Raw genomic sequence first — 18,840 nt, forward strand, 5'->3', positions numbered from 1 at the left:
AACTGATTGAAAAGTGTTAAGTGCATTATTTAATTTAAAATTATAAGACTTCGCACATTTATTTTTGCACGAAGCTTAAACACTGCAACAGTAACAAATTAAATTTTCAAATACAGATTTGTATTTGAAAAGAATATAAGCCACTTTTCTGCAGTTCCCTTATTTTAACACTCTTTCTGCACAAATGATGTCCATAAATTAAGGATCAAGCATAATTAATACATTTTAAAAGAAAATGTACAAAGATGGGCTCAAAAAAATATAACATGGAGTGGATTATTTCAGCAGCGCAAAGTAAAGCAATCTGTTCATAGGTAGGGATGCCTTTCAGGAGGTTTTTCTATGGGAAACTGACCTATATTTTGTTACACTTCCTTTTCTTGTCCCTCTCGATCCCCCCCAAAAAAACTTATGATACAGCTTGCTTATTCAGCTGGAGGATGTCCATCTTATCTGGGATTAACTATCAGTATTTTACACATTAGCTGCTTGATTTAGTACAAATTAAAACTAACAAATTTAGACAAGTAAAAATGCAGCATTATTGCTTTTAAATAATATAGAACAAAATATATAAAATTTTGAACTATTGAGCATTTTTCAAGTATATTTCTCACAGATACCTTGAATGTTAGCATAACTTTAAGAAAAATCAAAAAATGATTTCATGCACCATGCAAAGGTTCACAACAGCATGATAGGTACCAGTTGAATTAGGTCTGGGCAGTATTTATTGCAAAGTGCTGGAAGGTTATTAATTTGTCTAAAGGAAATCAGCTTACACTCATGTTATATATGAGAATCAACACAAAACCTTCCATTCAACCACTCTGTTTTGTCAACGAAACAGAGCTTGGAATAAATTAGAATTTTTCAACGATCCTATCTATAGGGCCCTATCAGATGAAAAGCTTTTAGATAAATGAATTTAAAGAATTTATACAATCAATCTACAGAATCAGTGTTATTTTAAAACATGGATTTTCAAAACTGAAATTTCAATGAACATCATTTTAAACAGTGGTATGATTCAACTTTCTTAAGAACAAGATCATTCCTAAAATGAATGATAAAATTCGCAAACTGATCAAACCTCATCGGTAATCATGACCAACTGTTTTTGAAAAAAAAATGCACACAATAAATCAAGGCTATACTATTGTACATAATACAGCAATATATAAAAATAAAATTTCTTAATGCAAATACATTATATACTGATTAACTGGTGAAAGATAACTGCTTGATATCGATTTAACAGATAATTTGTGAACTCAGATAAATGAAATAATTATTCCCCCTATTTCTAATTTGCTTATTTTAATTCAACTTACAATTTCTTACCCGATATACAGGGTGCCTCGTAAATGTTGTGACAAACTTCAGGGGGAGGTAGGGCACATCCATAAGGATTACGAATTGCATAGGAATCCATGCCCGGAAATGTCAGGGGTGAGTGGTAGCAGAGGTAGAAGATGGGAAACGAAAAAAGAGAGTGATTAACTTGAAGCATTTATTGGACTTGCATACAAATGGTGTATGACAGCTTGAATGTTACAACAAATGCTCGAATTTTGCACCATCAGACGGCAAACATGCCTGACACTGACAGACCACTGACTGCTACGCATGTTCGAATACACCGGGAGTTTCTTTGACTGTAGCAGTTAGGCAGGCGGGTTTTGCCTCCAGATCCATTTCAAACACAACAGGATCGAGATACATGACACTTTTAATGGCTCCTGACAAAAACAAATCGAGGCTGGATAAATCTGGTGAGTGTGAAGGCCAGGGAATCAATCCACCATGCCCAATCCATCAATGTGGGAATGATCTGTTCAAATGGCTACAAACATCCAGTCCAAAATCAGCCAGACGTCCATACATTAACTTTGAAGTGTTGTGGTGCCACAAACCATGGGGTTTCTTTTGAGCCCACAAATGCTGATTATGGTGATCGAAAACGTTATCCCTATTGAACGTGGTTTCATCCGTGGACAACACATAAGCTAGGAAATTAACATCACGGGCATTTTCTTGCAGAAACTACTGTGCGAAACACACACGTTCATACCAAACACAAAGCCTACCAGCGGCCGAGCGGTAAAGTAGCTGAATACTGGTAGTTCAGTCCGAGGTTTGAATTCCGCGAATGGGCTGGCTGCATGGGCGTTTTTGTGGTTTTCCCCATCTGTAACGTGTATACAAGCCAGTTTCCCTTAGAAAGTCCTCCACGAAGGCTTCCCTCCCCTTAGGCAGATAGCCCTAGTGTGCTTTGCCATAATTAAAAAAACCATTAAAAAAACCAAACACAAAAGGCATGGAAGGACTCGGCATTCAAGACACGCTGGACACTGGTACGAGACATTATTAATTAAAAGGAAATGGCGCGTATGCAGGTCCTTGGATTATTCTCCACCGTATCCAACACAATTTCTTCCCTAATGGCCGAGTGAGTCAATTGTAGCCTGCCCTCACTTGTCCTGCCATTTCTTAATGACCCATAGTGGCACAAATTTTGATGCAGATGTGCAAACAAACTGTGGTGTGGTCAATGTGTGTCGGGGAAAGGTTTTCGATAAATGCACGCAGCGGCTCGTCCCTCAGTTATGCCATGTACTAAGTGCATGTCTGCAAGCTCTACATTCATATAGCATTCTATGCGCTTTTTATGGTGCCTAACACTCGAATGAGGCAATCCTCACTTTCCACAAGCACTCTCCTGTACAGCACCCCCTGGCGGAGTATAGTGACGTTTCTGGGCATGAGTTCCTACGCAGTTCTTAATCCTTATGATGTGCCCTATCTCTCCCAGAAAGTTTGTCGCACCATTTATGGGACACTCTGTATACATGAGGGCCAATTTATACTTATTTTCCTTCTATTTTACGATTACTATTTAACTCCAGCACATATATCTTTCAGCACTTAATATTATCAACAGCCAATAACTATAATTGCCTATAGGAATTAACGTGTCCAAGTTTACATTTATCTTACAGTGTAAAATATGCATCTAGGCTGTTGGATGCATATTTAATATTTGCATTTCTTTTTTTCTTTGCCTCATTTATTTTCTCACTGTTTAATTTTATGTTATGATTTTTACAATAATCTTGTTACTGGCAACACACTTTATTTTACTATTCAGTTTGTGTGAATGGCAACAGTTGTTCATGTTTTTGTTTCAGTAGAATAGCATTCTTAGCCACACTGTGCTGCAGGAAATTTTTCTCTTAAATATTTCATGTTTTAGAATATCCATAAAGTTTTTATACAAAGCTGATGATTTTTAGTTCAAGGCAACTATAGGGTAGGCAGTACACCGAACAGCAATTTTACACGTTTACAACCAATCAAATGCTAACCTGCATATTTATATTTATATGTACAATATTATGAGGCTGTACTTTTTGGCTCTGGTCAAGAATAATCAAACTGATGAAAGACATTGAACCAGTACAAAGAATAATTAACTTGGATAAAGCAAAAAGATTCAGGGGGAAGAGGAACTTTCTTTTTGAGGTGGGGGTTGTTATTTTGAAGCTTAATCTACGAAATAATTTTTTACATTATTTTTAAACAATGAAGTAAAATGGCTAGAAGAGATAGGGATATAGGGAAAAACTCTCTGAATGGTTATAAAAAACTGAAAAGCAAAAACGAAGAAGAAAAAAGTAACAGAACACTATTGTAAAATTTTTTACTTGTAGTCTGAATGGAGAAGAAGAGACTGATAAGCCCACGCTAATTAAAGGAAAGGCATCTGAAAGCTTTTAAATTTTAAATTACGCCCAAGAAGGCTTTTTTTAATGTTTTAGGTGTTACCTTCATTTATTAAATATCATGTTCTTGGCACTTAAACCATAAAATTCAATTCAACAGCAATATCTAAAAAGAACATATCTTTAGAATTTCCGAGAGCCCACCAGTGGCCGAGCGGTAAAGTCGCTGAACACCGGTAGTTCGGTCGGAGGCTTGAATCCCCCGAACGGCCTGGCTGCATGGGTGTTTTTGTGGTTTTCCCCATCTGTAACGTGTATACGAGCCAGTTTCCCTTAGAAAGTCCACCACGAAGGCTTCCCTTCCCTTAGGCAGATAGCCCTCGAGTGTTTGACGCAATTAAATAACCTAACCTTTAGAATTTCCGATACACATTCTCGTGCACTGGAGATAAAAATGTCCCTGATAATAATATTCAAGGCATGCCAACACAAAAGATGGTTACTCAACTAAACACTATTATCACAGGAAACTAAAATCAAAGCATGCCAACACCAAAGATGGTTACTTAACTCGAAGACGAAAGATGTAGCATGATAAAGCATGCAGGTTATTTTCCACAGGAAATATTAGTTGATATTAAATGGAATAAATTATTCAGTACATTTAAATTTTCGACTGTAAAATTGCGAAAGATCAGAATATCATTTATGTTTTAGGTATGTTGCAACTCAACACTTACTGAGATCTGATGGCTGAGTGACGTCATCTCGAACTATGAACTCTCGCTAGAGATCACGAGAACTCGGAACTGAGAAGTCGCACGCTGCGTCGTGCGAAAATTAAAACCTTTTTCATTATGTAAATATTCTGTAACCGTTTGCATCTTCATTAAATATTTTTGTGTAAAGAAAGTATTAATCATTTATGGATTATCCCCTTCAAGATTTTGCAGATAGAGTTGCACCAAAGAAATTCACCAGTGGCCCTGGCAGAACCCATTGGAACAAGGTAAGCAGTTTTGTTTTACCTTGACTAATTAGTTAGAAGTAATGATAAGGATATAAATAATAATAAGGTACAAATTATTGTAATTTGAAAACAACAGGAAACGATACTGATAGAGGAAAACATTACTTAAAAAATATTGGTACGAAATGCCCAGCCGCAGTAAGATAGTTTCCTCACAAAGCGGGTTTAGGGTTGCCGGGAAATGGCTAGGGAAGGCAGCCATATTTGGCCCGAAATCGGCCATTTGGTGACAAAATTGGCGATATGACATAGACCAGGGGATAAGCACCTGGCCCCAGCCACCACCCCAAGCTCTTATTGGACACGACTTCTGATGTCATACAATTACGAAAAGAATTCTCCGCGGCATTTTTGAGCACTAAAAGCTTAAGCCTGAGGTCATTTTAGCGCTGAAACAGGGAAAGCGATAGAATAATTTGCCATATTTAAAAATAACAAAAATAAAACGCAGCTTCAGAAATATATTGTCATCTATTAGAAAAAAGGTACAATTTGATGTGCAGTCGATAGCCGTTTAGCAGTATTTTTGTCATTAGATGAATATCGATGTCATTTGGCAATAAACACTTTTTATAAGATATAAAAGTTAAGAAACAAAACAATAATGCATAAAAAACAGCATGATAACTCCAATTGACAAAGTCAAATAAATGATACTATAAGTACTTTAAAAATATCTTATCACTTTATCTTATTTTTAACCATAAATGAAGAGAAATTAATGCCTAGAATTAGAAAGTAAAAAATTAATCTGACTACGAACAATTTTGATACCAAACAATCTCTATATAACAAACAATAAATGAAAGGGAGGTTATTTAGTTGACAAACAGCTAATTTTTATGAAGAAATAGTTAGCTTTTACATTTGTATAATTTTTAAAAAAACTTTCCTGCAAAATAAACCGCTAATTCATGAAAACTGCGGCAGACATTATTTACACAGTAAGAATTAAGTGCTATTTCTTGACATTTGCTGAAGAAGCAAATCTTGTTAATGGTCTCCTGCTATATGAAATTATATATTTCTTAAATATCAGTATAGTGCTATGAATTGCATTGAATACAGATTGCTTAGCCAAACGGCATTTACGCATTATAAAGTTTTATCGATTTCATTAACATGCTTTAACAATTTATATAAAAAGTGCCGATATATTTTCTTATACTGTTATGTTTGTTTCAATTGCAAATATTCCGTTACATTGCACAAATTCACATTAAACACAGGACATACCCAAATCCAAAGGAGTTATAAGTTCCCCTTGTCATAACTCAAACGAAACAGATAATGGAATCCTTTCAGCTTGACCTCATAAATGGCAACCAATAAGAACAGGGGTGGTGAACCTTTATGGATCAACGTGCCATTTTTTTCTAAAGAAATGTTTAATGAGGCCATAGACGTGTCATCAAATAATTTTGACTTAGTGATTATAAATAACAACAATAAAAAAACAGTCATACGTGTAATTTAAATTAAAGTAACATTAGTGCAACTTCTGTTGTTGCAGATTAGATGACAAATAACTTATATTTGGGTTGTAAGATGTTGCTTTTAGCAGAATGCATGATGAATTGGAATCATCTGCCAAATGGTTTCTAAGTGAATTTTGAATGTTATTCATCTCTGAATACAATGACTCACGGGCATAAGTAGATGAAAATTTGGTAAAATAGCATGGGTCAGCTTCTTCAAACAGTTAACTGTGTCTGTAATCAAATTTCATGTTGCCAAGACTTCGTTACTGGCACTGTTTGTTAATCTTTCTGTTTCAATCAATTCCAATTTTTTCCTCCTTTCTTTAATCGTTGCTTGAATTCCAAGTGATGTGTCAGATAGTCGGCTCCGAACTCCTGGATAAGTTCATGTATTTTTTCTTATCTGGCTCTTTCTGCATTCTTAATTTCCTTCTCTAAATTCACATTCTCTTTTTTTGTTTTCACTTTTCTCCTGAGTCTGGGATCCTTCAAGAATTCCTCACGTTTTGAAGTAGATGGCAGAGACAAAGACGATTATCCAGAATCCGTGTTGAAACTAGCTTCATCATACGTATTTACTGCCCTAAAAAAGGACATGCTTGCCGTGAAACCCAAAGGGATCACTCGCCAAAGTCTAAAAGATACTCAGTGTAACTATAAGTAAACTCATTGATCGCTTACGGGACTGGGTCAGTTCGTGGAAAATTGAGCAGTAAACCAAAGTGCGTCCAACTGAGTTACAGCTCGGAATATGCATATTGAACTAGACTGGAAATCAATCAGCTGCATTTCAAATTCATCATCACAAACCAGAAAGCAAGGCTGCAAGCATGGTTTGGAAACACCCATCATCACCAGACGTTACAAAATTTAAACGTCAACCATCAGATAGAAAGATTATGCTCATTTATTCTAGAACACGGAAGGTGTAGTAGCCGTTCATTTCACCCCAAGAGGCAAAACTGTGAACAATGAGAACTATTGTGATGTGTTATGTATGAAACCGAAACCTGCAATCAGATCGAAACGTCAAGGAAAACTGCAAAGAGGTGTCATCCTGCAGTAAGATACCGCTCGGCCACATTCTGCCAAACGGACGGCTGACACAATAAAGGAGTTGGGATTCGAGGTACTAGAACATTCACCATATAGTCCAAACCTGGTTCCAAGCCATTTTCACAGTTCGGACCCTTAAAGGAAGCATTACGGGGAAGAAGATTTGAAAGTGATGAAGACGTCATAGCTGCGTTGCAAAATTGGTTACAAATGCAATCAAAAACCTTTTTCTCTGACGGAATCAGAAAACTTGTAAAACGTTGGGAAAAGTGCGCTGAAGTACAAGGAGGTTACGTCGAAAAATAAGGTATGTTTCTGTTTCCCATCATTAAGAACAAGTACAGCTTTCTAATGGTGCCTTTTTGATTTTTATACATAGGTTTTTCAAAATGGAAGGTAACAAAAAAGATTTTAAGATTATTTAGGATCCAGCATAAAATAGGAAATGTTCACAACGAATTTAATCCGTTCAATAAGAATTCGGGGAAGGGGATGATATTTTCGAATCCAAAATAAAACGCTTTAAAAATTCATTTATTTTTTGAAAATTAATTTAATAGGTATTTTATTAACTTAGGTAATCAATTTGTAGTTTAAGTATGAAAGGCAATATTCTTATTGATATGTTACTTATGTTAACGTTTTTCTGAACGATTAAATTGTTTCCTCAACTAATTATAGATTTTTAAAATAAAACGCTTTAAAAATTCATTTATTTTTTGAAAATTAATTTAATAGGTATTTTATTAACTTAGGTAATCAATTTGTAGCTTAAGTATGAAAAGCAATATTCTTATTGATATGTTACTTATGTTAACGTTTTTCTGAACGATTAAATTGTTTCCTCAACTAATTATAGATTTTTTTATAAATTACAAGTACCAATTTGCACAACACAATTGAAAAGCAAAATATCTTCAATATTACTTTTTTTATATCAAATCTCCTCCTCAACATGCATATAAAAGAAGTTGAGCACAAAAAGCAGCCGGAGCGCTTTATCGGGCAGGGGCCCTAACTACAAACTATGGAAGGAACAAATTAGGATTACTCCTCTAACCAAGAGAAGCGTTACTGCCTGATGCCCTCTAGCCGCCAGTGACTCAAACGAAGAATTTGAATTGGGAAATTGACTCAACACTGCAAGCATGCCTAAGAGGAAGATAAAAACAAGTACAATCAAAGCAGATGCGAAGGTCGAACTAATAATAAGCGGCCCCTGAGAGCTGGCCCATTTCTAGGATATACATGTAAAAGGCGGGTTGTCAGTTCTAGGGTGACAAACGGAAACTGTGTTGAACTATTCCGATTATACGAATATTTATGCCTCTCAATACTCACCACATTTATAACATTTTAGGGGAATTTCTCATGCAATTATGACACAAAAGCAACCTCCTTTTTTGCTTATAGAGTACAAGTAAGCCTCCGAAAGAATCCAATAAACGAACGGGTGAAACTCACTACAGTATGAATTGCATGGGAATGACAATGGGAGAATTAAAAACTAGAAAATAAATCAACCTGTAAAGCTGTATGTACATTTTGAGATGTGGCGATAAGATTAAATGAAATAAAATAATAAATAAAAACTATTAAATAAATATTAAATGAAGGTAGATCAATTATTTTATCGTTTTATTTTACAACACAACTCAAACTGGGTGCAGCAATGGGTAAAAATATTGTTGAACATTAATAAACATTAAAGTGACTAACTGCGTGAACGGCACGCATATTTTTTTCCACTCCGTCTTTTCTAATATAATATAATCCGTAACTACGTTCAGTGCATCAGCCATGCATGTTTATGACAACTAACTTTAAGAGGGCTTACTGGTAAATCATATACGATGCACTTTCTTTCATATGAATAACCGATAATTAATGAAATAAAAGACTTGTTTAAAAAGGCTGAAAGAAAGCACATTGTTAAATTACACTGGGTAAAAGCACACAGTGGAATTGTCAGAAAAGAAAGAGCGGACACCCTTGCTAAAAGGGCGGCACTTGGGGATGGAACCAATAATTTTGATATCCAAGATTAAAAAAAAAGACCATTGCTGAAATGGAAAACTGGATTTATACAGAATGGAATTTTTGCTGAGAGTTGCCTAAAATAGTCGTAATAAGAAAAAAAAGTTAATGAAAAATATAAACAAGAAGATGAACATTATAAATAATGTTGATATAAATCAGGCACTGAATAATCATGGGCGTTTCCCGGCTAATTTTAATCGGCTGCATCTACAGAATAATGATAAATGCTTAATTTGTGATAAGTTTGAGGACGACAGGCACTTTGTCGATGAATGTACGCTTACCGATTTCTTGGACACAGCATTGGAATCAAAATTTTAAAATAAGAAGATATAAAAAAAAGAGGTCCATAAAGCCTTTAACCCTTTGATGGGCGGTGGGACGACTTTTTTTTATCAGTTTTTATCTCCAAGATGGCAGCTGCAAAACTCTGTTTAAAATACATACAATAATACCTTTCAGTTTCCTAAATATATAACAGATGGTGGCACTAGTAATTCATAGAAATCATGTAGGAAAAAATTCTTTGCAGGTCTAATTTTGAAGCATTTTTTGTTTTAATTTCTTACGCAATTTAAATCATTTGGACAACTTTTGGTATTAGAATGAATATTTTTTTTTATCTTGCAGATAAAAAGTATTATTTGAATTCATATATATATTAATTAGAAATGGTTTATATGAAAAGGTGGGACAAACGCATGTAGGAAATATTGCTACTAGGGGACAGGACTATTGAAAATGTTTTCCGAACATTTGTTCCATTGTGATTTTAATACTTTCGATTTAATTTTCTGAAATTTTTTTTTGTAGGTTTACTTTATGGTTATTTCTAAAGTATCACAAACTATAATAATCATATGAGATATGTTGATTAATTTGACCACTTAAAAACTCTATATCAGACATGGTGGCACATAATTTTTTTTCATTTCCTTGATGTTTGTGTAGTTAATTCATTCAAATCGTGTAAACAGTTACCCGCAGAGTGAGAACATTTAAAATCTCTAAAATTGTTTAAAATGTATATAGCTGGAAATTTACTGAATATGAGTTCTACAAAGAGAGAAAAATACCAGAATCCTGTACATGTAAAGTAATATATATTTGTCTTGTTATTTATCATAACTGTGAGAGGAAAATTTTGTACTGATGTCTGAATTAAATTTTTCATTATTTTTCTTCTTTTTGTTTGTTTAAAGGTTCTTTGCTGTACAATTTTTTTATTAGCTGGTATGTTTACAGTTGGAGGCTCAAAGTGTGGTATGCTCGTATTTATTGCAGATTTATATAAATTTTCTCCATTTTAGTTACTTCATTAGGTGTTGTTATTGAGTTTAGTAAGCTTGTAAATTTATTCAGCAGTGCTATTTTTCTTTCTGCTAATGTCAAAGTTTGTGATGTACTTTGCATTAATTCATTTACTATTATGTCATTTGTGTCGTCTATTATCAATGAAGGATCATTACAGGAATCATGAACTGTATCTGCTGGACTGTTTTTCTGCATCTGGCATAAATAATGAATATGCTTACACATATTCCACTTAATTGAAAAATCTATACATGTGCACATATATGCGTGTATGCATACATTACATTCAGCACACTTCAATTCACAGTTACACTCACTGATCACTTTTTGTATGGTATACAAATCTAAATTGTTTTCTGATGAAATAATCCAGCCACTTTCATTTTGTATAATTTGTGATGACAGTGTTAAGCTGGTTTTATATCTGTTTCTTAAGTCTCTAATTTTACTTGTCAATTTTCTTTTATTTGATGTAATGATTCTATCAAACATTTTATCCCTAATAAATTTCATAATTGCATGCACAGCCTTATCAAGTCTTTTAACATTTTTGCCATGTAAATAAATATATGTATTTCAACGTTCGATGCATTCTTTCAATATGCATATTTGTATTTAATCCACAATGAACTCTGTGACAACAAGCCCAAGTAGTTGCATCTTTTAAATAATGTGTCGAAAAATAATTAACAAAATAAAGTGTATCGGGATCATTTTTCAAGTAATTTAACACAGCTTCTGCTGCAGTATTAAAACTCTGTATACACATTCTTGTAAAAAAGTGCGGAGAACTTGATACTCTTGGGCTTGTTTTTCTGTACCACTGATTTTTTTTTTTTTTTTTTAATTCCTTCGCCATGCACGGTCAACATGCCATGCACAAAAGAGGCGTTTTTTCGGTGTACCCATCTCTGAAACCCATGCATTAAAAAAAGAATCAGCCATATCTGACATGAAAACTTTTGGTTGTAATGTGCCAATCCTTTGCTTGATTATTGAGAAGAATATAGACAAAACTAGTTGGTCACTTTGATTCGAAATTAAAAATGCACAAGGAAATCCTTCTCTTAAATTGTTGATAGTTAATAAAGTTATAAGTTCAAAGCCATATGCATTCATGCCATGAGTGCCATCTATACATACAGTTAGTCAATAAAGTCTGCGTACATCAAGAAAAGTAATATCAAATCCAAATTTTAAGGTGCGAAAAGGGTAGTTTCTTAAAGTTTTATTTTTTAAATATTTAGTTTCAATAAGGAACTTTGAAATTATTTAACTGTAATATTTTCATATCTAATAATTTATGCACACTAATTTTTAAAAGATAAGTGGCCAGAAATCAGTGCCAATAAAGTTTGCATACAACGCGAAGGAGGAGGAGTATTTCTTATCTAACTTTTAAACTTCAAACTTGAGAATGCAAAGAAGGTTACACTTTCAAGGTCATTGACTTCCGAAGCAAATTTCACGTCGATTGGAAGTTATTTCTATTTTCTTTGACGAAAATAACAACCAATAAAGAAATTCCTTTAGTTACAAGACAACTAATTATCAAATTGAGAGATGAAGGTAAAACTCTTCATTATATTGGTAAAACCATTTTCTAGTGTGCAAAGAGTTATTCAAAACTATCTTGACACTTGTAGTCTTTCTGTAAAACCAAGATGTGGGAGACCGAAGAAGCTAACGCAGAGAAAAGAAAGAAAAATTCTTTTACGAATTAAACAAAATCCTAAACTTTCTGCGGCAAGCATTGCAAAAGACATTTTTTTAACTAGTAACATGGAAATTTCTCCTGAAACTGTACGAAAAGTGCTGCGAAAGGCCGATTATCATGGACACAAACCTAGGTCTAAGCCATACATTTCCGAGACAAATAGAAAGAAAAGAATTGCTTTTGCCAAAACATATTTAAACTCTTCGTGGAACTTCTGGAACAATGTAATTTGGTCAGATGAAAGTAAATTTACAATATTTAAAGTTAATGGCCACCCTATTGTATGGAGAAAACCAGGAACAACTGAATCTGAGAAATTTAAATCCAACTGTCAAACATGGAACTGGCGGTGTAATGGTATGGGGGTGTATGTCGTCGAAAGGAGATGAAAATTTTCACATTATTGATAAAGTCATGGATAAGTATGTTTATCTGGATATTCTGAAGAAAAATCTGCAAGACAGTGCTCGAAATTTAAACCTTTCTAATACCTTTATTTTCCAACAAGACAACGACCTGAAACATAAAGCTAAAATTGTGAAGGAATATCTCCTCTATCACACTCCAAGACAGTTGCGTAATCCTCAACAGTCACCAGACCTCAATTCAATTTAACATTTGTGAGCAAAATTGGAGAAACGAATTCGAAAACACAATATTACGTCGCGAAATGAGCTAATTAGTAAATTGCAGGAAGAATGGGCAAAATTTACGTCGGATGACACTGGAAAACTAGTTCAGTCAATGCCCAGACGTCTGCAAGCTGTTTTGAAGAATAAAGGATATCCTACAAGGTATTGAAGTCATGTAAAAAACTCATTCATTCATACATACATGCATGCATACATACATACATAGAAGAATAAAGGATATCGTACAAGGTATTGAAGTCATGTAAAAAACTCATTCATGCACGCACGCACGCACGCACACACACACACACACACACACACACAGAGAGCCACTCGACTACGAAAATTGCAATACGAGCATTTCCGTTCACTGACTATTCTATCATTTGAGATCCCTCCCCACAACCGGAAATGACATACTGCGAGCGAAGAGAGTGTGGAACTCTGGGATAGATGAAAACCCAAAATCTAAGTGCTTGTCTCAGATGCTAGTTTTCTCCCGGTTCCTCCCTGAACATCTGCGCAGATTACTGCACATGTCATCATTTTCCTGAAGGCACGCTTACTCTGTTATTTACTCTGCTCTCTGCACTGCTGTGGTAGCACTGTGATTGCCGATACAGTTCTCTTTTATATTTTGTTTTGATTATTATGTCTTCGGCACAAAGTCAAGAAAAACGGCCCTCTTCAGAGTCAAATACTTCTGTTTCTCAGAAGGAATTTTTGATTCTGAATCGAATCAAAATCAGGAAAGAGTAATTGTGTGAGATAATTCCAGTTCTGGTATGTGTGATGATAATTCAGATTCTGTTGTTAGTGGTTTGACTGTACAAATTATTTTAGTGTGGCTGAGAGTGATTTTGTTTGCCGATTGTTTAAAAACTTTCAGATATAAATACAATTTGAAACCCCATGTATATAAATTTCATTATAATAATACTACATTAATTAAGTCTTTCAAAAATCAAAGTTGTGTGTCATGGGTGGAAGTTGGAATAGTATGGCTGATTGTGCAAATGATTTTAGTGTGGCTGAGTAATTTTGTATATCTTGATTGCTTAAACACTTTAAAAAATAAATACAATTTGAAATGCTGTGCAAATAAATTACATTCTAATAATACTTAATTGATTTCTTTTTAGCTAAAAAATTTGAAATATCATCAAAATTAAATTCATACCTCTAAGGTAAACCACACAGGTGTGTGATGTGTGCCCTGTATGTAATGCTAATTTTGAAAAGCGAGAAATAATATTTCATTTTAAGAATGTTCATGATGTTGACATGAATCATATTGAGCTTGAATTTAATTCATTTAATGATTTGTTGGCATGGAAGGCAGAAATTGAAAATAATAATGGTGTAAAATATTATAATTTCAGACGTCACCAATCAGGAAATTTTATATCAGAAAGTAACAGTTTGTGTCACTGAAAAATCCTTGGTAGCAATAAAATAAATGCATATTGTCCAGCTGCATTAAAAGTAACAGAAAATACAGATAGAAAATGTTTAGTAATATCATAAAATACTTATTGGGCATCAGAATGATTTATGTCACTTATATTTAACAACATATAACAGAAAAAATATTGCCTCAAAGATAGCAGCAAAAATTCCTCTGGATAATATTTTAGATGAAATTTGAAATTCTATATCAAATGCTGGGCTTGAAAGGGTTCATTTACTTACAAAAAAAGATTTACATAACATCGAAAAATCTTTCAATTTGCCATCTATTTATGTGAAACATGAAAATGACTGGGTCTGTGTAAATATGTGGGTACGTGACATGCAAAGTTCTGAAAATCCATGCATTTTATTTTATGAAACCCAGGGATCAACATGTACACAATATTCATTTCTAAAAGAAAAAGATTTTGTTTTGATAATTATGATAGAACACATGGTGGTGAATGGATACGGATTTGAACTCATAACTTTACTTACAATAGATGACTTGTGGCAAGGATTCCCATGTGCTTTTTTAATTTCTAATTGATGTGACCAATCAGTGCTGCCATTTTTTTTTCATGTATTAAAGAAGAAGTTGGGCAAATACAACCACAAATATTTATGTCTGATATGGCTGAATCTTTTTTTAATGCTTGGAAGTCTGAAATGGGTTTATCATAGAAACGTCTTTTTTCTGCATGGTATATAGATAGAGTTTGGAGAAAAAACTATTAAAAAAAAAAAAAAAAAAAAAAAAAGAAAGAAAGAAAGAAAGAAAAAAAAAAGGTGCTAAAAACAGTGAAAAACATAAAATTATTAGATCTCTCTTAGAAGAACATGTCATTCATACTTTTCATACACTGACAGAAGCAGCAATAAAATTACTTAATCCTGACACTATTGAATTTGCAAATTAACACTATTGAACTTTGAAAAATATTATTTACAAAATACATCCAGCTGGGCATACTGTCACAGACTTCACAGTGGTATTAATACAAACATGCACATCGAACGAATGCACTGAACATTAAAATATGTTTATGCTCATGGGAAAAATGTTAAAGAGATTAGATAAGGCCATATCTCACATGGTATTGTGAGAGAGATAAAATGATTGATCGCTTAATTACAGCAAATAAAGATAAATTGATAAGTAAGATATGGGATTTAAGAATCAGACATAAAACAAGTGAAACACTGTCTTTACAAGAATAGAGAATGAGAATGGGTGGTCTGTTTCATGAACACATTGTACAGAACTATACACTATACATGAAAATATCAAAACTTGTGCATGCCACACACAGTGCACTAAGTGTAATATATGCATTCACCGATATATATGGAGCTGTATTGATTCATCGGTTAGGTGGAATATGTGCAAACATATACATTACTTATATACTACTACTTATACAGATACTATTACTTATTATAGATGATAAAAATGAATTAATTTTGAATGAAGTAGACAAAAAAAAAAAAAAAAAAAAAAAAAATCATAGATCACTGAAATACAAAAAGAATTAGCTAAAACAAGCATGCTTAGAATTAGTAGACTCCTTTAAATCTGACAATGTGATGAACTAAACAGGATTCTAAAATCAGCACCACCACAACTAGAAGCTGGTGATATGTTAAATACACAAGAAATACATTTCCCAACTGCTGCTGATGATGATGTCCTGTCTATGACAAAGTGCAATTATATAGCTTTGAAGCTGTCAAAGACAGCTCTTGCTACCTCGGCAGCTCTATCAGTATAAAGTAGGTTCACTGGGTCTTCAATGCCGATATCAAATAGCCTGGCCTGGATTGCTGGGCAGCTGAAGATGTGATGGCGAGACAGTGAAATGTCATCTGGGTAATGAGGACAAATGTCGGTGTAACTACGCTGTCCGTCCGCAGAAATCCTCATCCCTTTTAAGTGATTTGTCCTAAGTCTGGTTATGATAGCCGATATGGCTCTGTCACTGTTCAATTCTGGGATGGAGTTTCCTTTAAATTGACCGATTAGTTTATTAGCATTTCCCAACTGCTAATAAAGATAATAAAAATACAATACCCCAAACTTGTCACCTAATAAAAATATAATACCCCAAAGATTCTCAAATACAAAAAAGAAAAGGAAAGTAATCAAAACTTCTACAGTAACTTCACAGAATGAAGACAATAATACAATTCTAAAAATTACTTTGGATCACAAAAATTTTACCTACAGTCCCACTGAAGAATCTTAACACATCTAGTGAAAAAATATATTTTAACAATAGTTATTAGAACCTATTCACAATTATTTTTGTCCATTTTTATCATCTAAAATATCTTCCTTCAACTGCTTGTAAGTGTTTTAAATTTTTATGTACCAAGTGATACTTTTTTCTTATTTATACAATACTTTGTCTCTCTCTCTCATTCTTCAGAATTTCTCTTTAATAATAATTAGATAATTAGAACTCTGATCCCTTAAATGATGAGGAACAATACATGATGCAGGTCAGAAGTGGGTTTTGAACCTTTATCTCTGGTGCTCATGATAGGTTGAATTATTCTGTCATTATTGAGAAGTGTTCTCTTCTTTGCCTTACTGCTTTTTTTTTTTTTCCCACAAGGCCAACAATATCAAATATTGTCCATTACAATCAATCATTCTTTGACTTTTATACTGTTCAGTCAATAGATTATTACCAATAGTTTTAATGCACATAAATATAATTTGGTGGCACTGAATCATTCCCAAATTTGAACTGCAGGCAATATTTTTCTACTATTTAATACTTGTAATTTAATATTTGTCAAGTTTTTATTTTCTAATTATTTAACCACATATACATTAACATGTTGTGCACTGGCCATTTTATTATGTGTAGAATTGTTTAAAATTAACTGAACATTGTAACAATCTCATCACAATTTCAAAATCACATCACAGTTTTGTGAATTGCCACATACTGCCACATTTTTATTTCATGGCTGTAATTGTTAATAACATTAATAATAGAAACCTTAAGTTTTTTTATATACTAACTAGCTTTACATACCTTTAATAAGGCTTATTTGTACATTATGTAAACTTGCAGTTTATGCCAATTTATTCGTGTTCCTTACATTTTAAAGCAGAAATCTTATGGATATAAGAGATATGAAGGAATATGTGAAAAATGCTTTTTGCCCCCCCCTTGGGGGCCAATTTTGAAAACTTCTGAAACTGGCTTTTAGGTATTCATGTTCCATACATTTCAAAACAAGAATCTTATGTACATCTGTTTCTTCCTTATATGAAAAGACGTTAAAGACACGTTTTGCCCCCCCCCACACCCTTGAGTGCAGAATTTTCAAAAATCGCTTTTAAAATGACGTTTTTCAGTACAAAAGGAATAAGCTCCTAAGTTTTGATATTTGTATCTCTAATAGCTTTGGATGATGATCTATAGATGAATGAATGAATAAATCAGGAATTTTTCCTTCATATATCGATTTATAATAAATCATCTGAACAAGAAGGTGCAAAAGGGAAAACATAAATCAAAATAATATATTATTTGACAGGAAATGAGAAATAACCCAAAATCAATATCTAACATGTAAATATGCATCTTAATTAAAAAGAAAAATATTGTAGAAAAACTAATAAAAGAAATTGATGTATATTGAGTAATACGCACTAAGTTCGTAACACAATCGCAAGTGTCAGCTGATTCTTTCTGCATGCGTTCCCTGACATAACCACGCTGCGCGTGAATCGGCGCAAATGGTCAGGGAGGAAACTAGTATCTGAGGGGCTAGACGCTTGTGAAATACAGTATTTGTAGCGATCTCACCAGACTATTTCTTGAAAGGCGTGCCTCGGATGAAGACAAAGGAGAACAGGTGGTGACGCGTCTCGAGCAAAGGAGACAGGCGTCGCCAGGGTACACAGACTCTTGACTCGATGTTCTGAGGTACACTACGCGGTAAAACACTCCTATAAGCTTCGGTTTAGAAATGCTGTAATGTTTACCATGCTCGCTTAAGTAACTTGTGTTAAATAAATGCTAACTTGAATATGGATAAGTTGCATCTTTTTGTAAATATAACGCTGATTTTTGTTGTTTGACTTCTGAATTAGTACTCTAATATATATTTAGCAATAACACCCTCAATTGATGACCCGGTGTCGCAGCACGCACATGGAGTAAAAATTGTGAATCTTAATTCCATCGATGAAGCACGAGGCTTCAGTGAACTTTACCTCATCGAAACTTACAACTAGTCCTTTTCTCTTCCGAAACATTCGATTTGTTTGATAAAATGGAAAATAACGGCACAGATCAAGCCACTGGAAATATAGCACATGTAGTGGTGAAAGCTCCTCCCTTCTGGTGAACAAATCCGGAAATCTGGTTCC

The 18,840-nt window shown here is 33.8% G+C and overlaps 1 protein-coding gene across 2 annotated transcripts in view; it reads right to left on the bottom strand.

Annotated features, from left to right (window-relative positions):
• The window catches only part of LOC118197101 (serine/threonine-protein kinase DCLK1-like), a 219,236-nt gene that overhangs the window by 102,290 nt on the left and 98,106 nt on the right, over positions 1 to 18,840 (bottom strand). The window lies entirely within an intron of this gene.

Source organism: Stegodyphus dumicola, chromosome X1 (assembly GCF_044657685.1).
Source record: "Stegodyphus dumicola isolate Sdum_Otavi_A_Nest chromosome X1, ASM4465768v1".
NCBI classification, from domain to species: Eukaryota; Metazoa; Arthropoda; class Arachnida; order Araneae; family Eresidae; genus Stegodyphus; species Stegodyphus dumicola.